The sequence below is a fragment of the Saccopteryx bilineata genome, chromosome 9 (assembly GCF_036850765.1).
Source record: "Saccopteryx bilineata isolate mSacBil1 chromosome 9, mSacBil1_pri_phased_curated, whole genome shotgun sequence".
NCBI lineage: Eukaryota > Metazoa > Chordata > Mammalia > Chiroptera > Emballonuridae > Saccopteryx > Saccopteryx bilineata.
The window spans coordinates 94108295-94116062 of record NC_089498.1 but is presented as its reverse complement, the minus strand read 5'-3'; the positions used below and the strand labels follow the sequence as shown (position 1 = coordinate 94116062).

The following is a 7768-nucleotide window of genomic DNA, read 5'->3' as shown; positions in this document are numbered from 1 at the left end:
CATTTCTAGGTACCTTCTGAAAGTAAAGGGGGTATTGACATTCTTCCTCTCTACTGGGTATGTGTAGCTTTATAGGGCAGGAGAATTCAGGAGCTGCCAGGCAGGCCAGATCTTTCATGACTCCATTCTTCTTGTAACCCAGCATATCTTCAGAGTTGTCTACATTTTTCCAAGAACAGCAGAAAATGACCAAATCTCAAGTTTTCTCCACTTTATTTTACAATAGACTTTATGTGATTTCTAAAAGTCCATATGTTAAGGTGGGAAATTGGTAATAGATAAAAATTAAACATCACAGATCAATAGCAGGGTCGTGTTGGCTTGTAGATTTATACTGATTGTCATATATATTAGAGTTTCTAGGTTTATTACAAGTATGTCTCTGGTGTTTCTGATAACCGTGGTGGAAAAGGAGACACTTAGATTCAGACAATTCTGTTCAAGATACAAAGACTTCCTGAAAAATGTAGTCTTAACATAGGGACACATAGTGAACGACCTTCCAGTGACATTCCTGAAATGAATGCCTCAAACTGTTCCTCACTGGAATCAGAAGAGTCCAGGAGATGGTTCAAGCAGTCCATTTTATGATGGTCTTATTTGCTCGAGGAATAAAACCTAGTATGTTCAGAGAAATGAATGGCCTGTGTGCCTATTGCAAAAACTCTTCATAACTATTTTGTGGGAGACTGGAAGTGGCAAAGCTCTTGTAAATTCGAGGCTTAGTAAAAGGCTAAATTCCCCCCCACACTCCTCCATATTGGCTAGAAAGCTGAGTATTTGCACTAATCCCAACCCCCCCCCACACACACACACACACACATCACTTGCTTGGTTAAGTTGCTAAAAGCTAAGTTTTTCTCCACACCTCCATGTTAGCTGTGGTGCTGGATTGTGTCTACTCCTTCTATCCTCCGTGTCCCTTGGAGAGACTGGAGGCAGTTTTCTTTTTATCCTTTGTTTTGTGAAGTTAAGGTGTTATGTATGGTAGGGGTTTTATGCATTAGGGAGAATTCTTGGGTTGCCTTGAAAATGTGACTTTGTTTTAATGATCTCTTGATTTGCTAATGACCTCACTTTGCCCTATAAACAAAGCAGGTAAGGGAGTAAAGACTCATTTTTTGCAAGCTATCTTCTGCATTGCAGAGAGTCCTCCAGAGCCCATCCTATTTCCTTTAAGCCTATTTTCTTAATTCCGTGCTGTTCCCACTCAGGACCTAAAATTACTATCTGTACTAGTTCGCGGCACTATTTTATCTCAGTTAGGCTGTGTATAGAAGGTGTGCCACAAGTGGTTAAAAGTTAAGTTTTCTAGTAGATGTTTCTGAACTTTGTCAGATTTCATCCCATAGCATTCTGTCTTGGTTCTTCCCTTCTACTTTTAGGATCTGTCCAGGTAAAGGTCACCAAAGACTTCATTGTAGTTGCCTTTCTTGAACAACTGCTGCATTTTCCTATTCACTCCCATCTCCTGGGAAGTCTTGTTTGCCTTCTTATATCCCTCTTGTAATGGCTTTTTGTTTTTGAGTCTTCCTCAACATGCCCCTAGTTTAGTTCTAAGTTTTCATCCTTGTCTACTAGTCTTCCCATTTTATAGCTATATTTACATTGAAAACATATGTAGATAGTTGAACAATACTGTTTATTATTTTGGGTGCTTTTAAAAGTATGTAAGTTATCTTAATGAATATATGATACACATTTTCCTCAACCCACCATTGTAGGCAACACTATCTTCTAAATATTATATTTTATTGGTAGACACTTAAATAATTCCTAGTTTTCAATAATGTAAATAATGTTATGAACATCTTTTTCATTCTCTGCACAAACACAAAAGTGTCTCCAGACTCTAGAGCTGTGCTTCTCAAAGTGAGGTTCTTTGACCAGAAGCAGCAGCATAAACTATTATAGAAACTTGTTTAAAATATAGATTATTATGCCCCTCATATAAGAGAAATTCCAAACCTCATGTAAGAGAAATTCTGGGATGAGGTCCAGCAATCATGTTTTTTTGTTTTTTTTAAGTGAGAAGAGGGGAGATGGTGAGACAGACTCCTGAATATGCCAAACCGGGATCAACCGGGAAACCCCTGTCTGGGGCCAGTGCCCAAATCAACAGCTATTTTTGGTGTCTGAAGCTGATGCTTGGATCAACTATCTATCCTCAGCACCTGGAGACAACACTTGAACCTATCAAGCCACTGGCTGTGGGAGAGGAAGAGAGAGAGAAGGGGGAGAGAGAAAAGAAAGAAGCAGATGGTTGCTTCTCCTGTGTGCCCTGACCAGGAATCAAACTCAGGATGTCCATATGCTGGGCTGATGCGTTATCTACTGAAACAGTTAGCCAGGGCCAAGAAATTGTGTTTTTAATAAGGCATCCATGTGATGCTGATATGTACTAAATTTGAGAATCATTCTCCAGAGTCTTATGATTAATATTTTTGAGTTGTAGAATATGAGGATTTCTAATTTTTCTATGTATTATTATTAGTAATTGGAAAACTACTTTTTCTCCTTCCTCTACAGATATGAAAAGTTATTTCTATGCTATGGTGTGAACATCTTCACTGTTTAATTTTCATATATCTGGCTATTGAGATTGTAAAACTTGCATAAATTTATGGCTTTTCAGGTTGTTTACTACTGAGTTTTGTAAGAATTCCTTATGTATTTTAAATGGTAATCTTTTGTTATAATTATTACTTTTCTCAGTATGTTTTTAGTCTTTTAACTTAACAGTATGCTTTTTGAAACTTTTATATGGTGATACAACCCATGGGCCAAATGAAAATTTTCTATATTTTGTCTAAAAACACCATGTTTATTTTAATATATAGTACCTTAATCCAGCTGAAGTTTTAAAAATAGAATATGAGGAAAGGATCTAATTTTATATTTGTTGATCTGTAAAAAATAATCAGTGCAATAAAAGAATGAACACTTCCCGACCTAGGACTAACTAAATAGATCCAAGTGGGAATGCCTGCCATGTTTTTTCACTATGCATTCTGCTGGCTTTGGATTGAGGTAGATGCACATTCTATCATGTTCACAAAGTATCCATTGAGTATCTATTTATTTTATTAAAAACTAGAGTTGATTTCCAAATGCCTATTTAACATTTTATGGAGATAGTGTTATAACTTTTCTCTTTGACCTATTGAGTTATATTTCCACATTTCTCAGTAACAGATTTTATTATTCTTTCAAAGAACCAGCTTTTGGTTTCATTGGTCATCACTATAAATAAGTTTCATTAACTTCTACTTTTACCTTTATTCCTTCCTTCAACTATATTTAGTTATAGATTTTTTATCCTACTTCTATTTTGTTAGAGATGAGTTTATTTAGAGCTTTTTGTATGCATTTATGGTTATAATTTCCCTTTATATACCACTTTAGCTTCAAAATCCAAGTAGTGATTTTTTTTTCTACACAGGTGTCAATTTTGTTTCTATGCCTTCAGTCAATAAACTAAAATGTTGTTTACCCTTTTGCTCATTTCCTGAATATAGGAGAGCCCCTCCGTGCTCATGTCACGGCCCAGTGTTCATGAAGAACACAATATTACTTTTCATTCATCAGCTGGTTCTTCCTCAGAGAAGCTCAAAATAGAGCTAATTTTGCTTCTCATTTACATGAGTCTATCTTGTATGTACTTTGACCATAGCACTTCTAACATTTGTTTTCTCACCAGATTGTATGCTGTTTGAATACAGGAAGATGTTTTTTAATCTTTAGTACTCCCAAGAGCAGGGATAGTTCCAGATACATTGTGGGGACTTGATAATTTTTTTTTTACAAGAATAATGCCTTAATGCAATGGCAGAATATTTCTATTATCATTTCTCTTCTTCCTGAAAAGTATAAAGCAAATGTTCTGTAAGCCATTTTGCTAATCCCTGAACAGTAATCATGGTGAGGATTACATCCTTTTCAGTGTTACTTAATGCTGAACATTTCAGATTAAACAGAAACTCCAGGCATCGGTGTCATTTATAGATGTGACTGTGGGCTTCACCCAGGTGGAGTGGCAGCTCCTGGATCCGACTCAGAGGTCCCTGTACAGAGATGTGATGCTGGATAACTACAGCAACCCCGTCTCAGTGGGTAAAGTCTGTTTACAATATAATTCTAAACAGCATCTTAAAATTCTTCTGATTATGAAGCATAGAGTTCTCTGTAGAGTTTAATGATAGTCAAGTTGGAATTCAGGAATCAATGTTTATAGATCACTTTGGGGCACCAAGAAGATATTTGTGTTTACCTCTCCAATGAAATGTTCAATGGCACCTTCACTGAGCAGCTCTAGGATCTTCCTCCTCTTGTAGAGTCCCTCCTTGCAGTCTAGACTTCCTGGCCCAAGTTCTAAATTATTTCACTTTGACTGGGTATTGTGTTACCAAACCAGAGGTAATCTTCAGGTTAGAGCAAGGAGATGAGCCATGGATATTGGAGGAAGACTTCCCAAGCCAGAGATTCCCAGGTGAGTTAAGGTGTACTATACAGAGGAACATCAAGGGATTTATTATTTTCCTTTGGTTAATTCAGAGGTTGACAACTTCGAAATGTTTTTTTCAAGAATATCTTTTAGCTTGACCTGTGGTGGGTGTAGTGGATAAAGCATTGACCTAGGATGCTGAAGTTGCCAGTTCAAAACCCCGGGCTTGCCTGGTCAAGGCACATAAGGGAGTTGATGCTTCCTGCTCCTCCCTCCCTTCTCTTCTCTCTCTTCCCCTTATCTAAAATGAATAAATAAAAATCTTTTTTTAAAAAAGAATATCTTTTTAGAGGTCCTAATTCCTGGAAGTGACTGAGAATACTGATTATTGAATCAAACATCCAAATATCACTCTCACAAAAAAATGTTCTTTTTGATTCACTTTTTGGATTATAGTATTTACTTTTCTTACATCTGCTATCAATCTAATTTTTCCCACTTCATCTTTACTACTGTTTATTTCAGTTACTGTATGTTTTTCAAAGCAATTTCATTTGCTCACCTTACCTCCACTGCCCTACATTCCTACTCATTTTTTGATTCAAATAATTTTTGAGTACATGCTATGAGCCAGTCATTTTCTAACAGTTGAGAGTATATTAGTGAAAAAATAATGTCTCTTAATGAGTTTATATAAGTAGTGCTAATGGCCACAGGTACATAAAAAGATGCTAATCATCAGTAATCATTATGGAAATGCAAATCAAAACCACAAAGAGATATCACCTCTCACCTATTAGAATGGCTAGCATCTAGAAGGTAAGAGGTAGCAAGTCAAGAAGGTGTAGAGCCCTGGCTGGTTGGCTCAGCGGTAGAGCATCGGCCTAGCGTGCGGAGGACCCGGGTTTGATTCCCGGCCAGGGCACACAGGAGAAGCGCCCATTTGCTTCTCCACCCCTCTGCCGCGCTTTCCTCTCTGTCTCTCTCTTCCCCTCCCACAGCCAAGGTTCCATTGGAGCAAAGATGGCCCGGGCACTGGGGATGGCTTTGTGGCCTCTGCCTCAGGCGCTAGAGTGGCTCTGGTCGCAACATGGCGACGCCCAGGATGGGCAGAGCATCGCCCCCTGGTGGGCAGAGCGTCGCCCCCTGGTGGGCGTGCCGGGTGGATCCCGGTCGGGCGCATGCCGGAGTCTGTCTGACTGTCTCTACCTGTTTCCAGCTTCAGAAAAATGAAAAAAAAAAAAAAAAGTGTAGAAAACAGAATCCTTATACCCTGTTGGCTGGAATGGAATTGGTTCAGCCACTATGGAAAACATTGTGAAGGTTCCTCAAAAATTAAACATAGAAGCCTCATTCTACATGAAAAATGGGCACCATTCTTGTCCATTGTGTCCAGACATTAATATGGCTACAGTGAGACAGGTTATGCTTCCACCATAGTACTGTTATTGCAGTGGTGACAATGAGACCTGTAACATTTTGAAGAAGAAAAAAAAAATTAAAAATAGATTTATTTGGGATCTTGATAACATTATACGGAGTGAAATAAGTAAATCAGAAAAAAACAAGAACTATATGATTCCATACATTGGTGGAACATAAAAACGAGACTAAGAGACATGGACAAGAGTGTGGTGGTTACCAGGGGTGGGGGGAGGGAGGACATGGGAGGGAGGGAGGGAGAGAATTAGGGGGAGGGGGAGGGGCACAGAGAAAACTAGATAGAGGGTGACGGAGGACAATCTGTCTCTGGGCGAGGGGTATGCAACATAATTTAATGACAAGATAACCTGGACATGTTTTCTTTGAATATATGTACCCTGATTTATTAATGTCATCCCATTAACATTAATAAAAATTTATTTAAAAAAATAATAAATAAATAAATAAATAGAAAATAGATTTATTCTATGATCTAGCAATTCAACTTCTAGGTATATACCCAAGTGAAATGAAAACAATATATTGAAGAGATACATGCACTACCACATTTATTGCAATATTATTCATAATAGCCAGATGTAGAGACAACGTAAGTGCCTATAAGTGGATCAGTGGATAAAGAAGATATGATACACACACACACACAAATAGAATGTTATTCAGTTATAAGAAAAAATAACATCCTGCTATTTGTGACAACTTGAATATACCTTGGACACATTGTGCTAAATGAGATAGGTCAGACAAGTAAGACAAGTACTGTATGGTATCACTTTATATGTGGAATCTGAGAAAGCCAAACTTTCAAAAACAGAGTAAAATGGTGGTTAGCAGGTGATAGATGTGTATAGGGATAGGCTAATTGTTGTTTAAGGGTACAATCTTGCAAAGAGTTATAAATCAACCCCGGAGACCTATATTTAGTGAATATAGACACCAATATTGTATTATAATCATCAAACTTGCTAATAGAAGAGAACGTAATTATTCCAACTACTAAAAAGAAATAATTATGTTACAAGATAATGAAGCTAATTATTAGTACAATGGCAATCATAGTATAGTATATAAATGTTTTAAAATAACATGTACAACTTAAATTTATACAATGTCATATTGTTAAACATTTTGATTAAAACAAAGTGCTAAACATATAATCAGATATTTGTTTCTGCTAAATGTTCTGTGGTTGTAAAGTCTATCAAAAAATTAAAGCTGGGTTAAATAGATTGAGTGTGCTACTTTCTGAAGAATAGTTAGGGGAAACCTTAAGGAGATCACCATTAGAGCAAAAATTTGAATCAAAAATGATTGTGTGCCCTGGTTGGTTGGCTCAGCGGTAGAGCGTCGGCCTGGCGTGCGGGAGTCCCAGGTTCGATTCCAGGCCAGGGCACACAGGAGAAGCGCCCATCTGCTTCTCCACCCCTCCCCCTCTCCTTCCTCTCTGTCTCTCTCTTCCCCTCCCGCAGCCAAGGCTCTATTGGAGCAAAGTTGGCCCCGGGCACTGAGGATGGCTCTACGGCCTCTGCTTCAGGCACTAGAATGGCTCTGGTTGCAACAGAGCCACGCACCAGATGGGCAGAGCATCACCCCCTGGTGGGCATGCCGGGTGGATCCCGGTCGGGCACATGCAGGAGTCTGTCTGCCTCCTTGGTTCTAACTTTAGAAAAATACACACACAAAAAAATGATTGTGTAAGCCAGAAAGTGCTCTGTGTTTTTGAGGTTGACAGGAGGAGGGGCAAGAGATGATGTCAGGTAGTTATGATCCAAAAGATGAGAGTATTGTAAGCCTTACTAAAGACTTTAATTTTATTCTTAATTTATTAGTGGGTTTTTGGCAAATGAGCAACATCTGATTTATATTTCATAAGATATTTTT

General features: G+C 38.1%; 1 non-coding gene across 1 annotated transcript; it reads left to right on the top strand.

The window, feature by feature from the left end:
- The first annotated feature begins 5790 nt into the window (after nt 1-5790).
- LOC136313805 (small nucleolar RNA SNORA1) lies at nt 5791-5924 on the top strand. The gene has a single exon (XR_010727235.1). It is a non-coding gene; the product is annotated as a small nucleolar RNA SNORA1 (small nucleolar RNA).
- Nucleotides 5925-7768: the final 1844 nt, after the last annotated feature.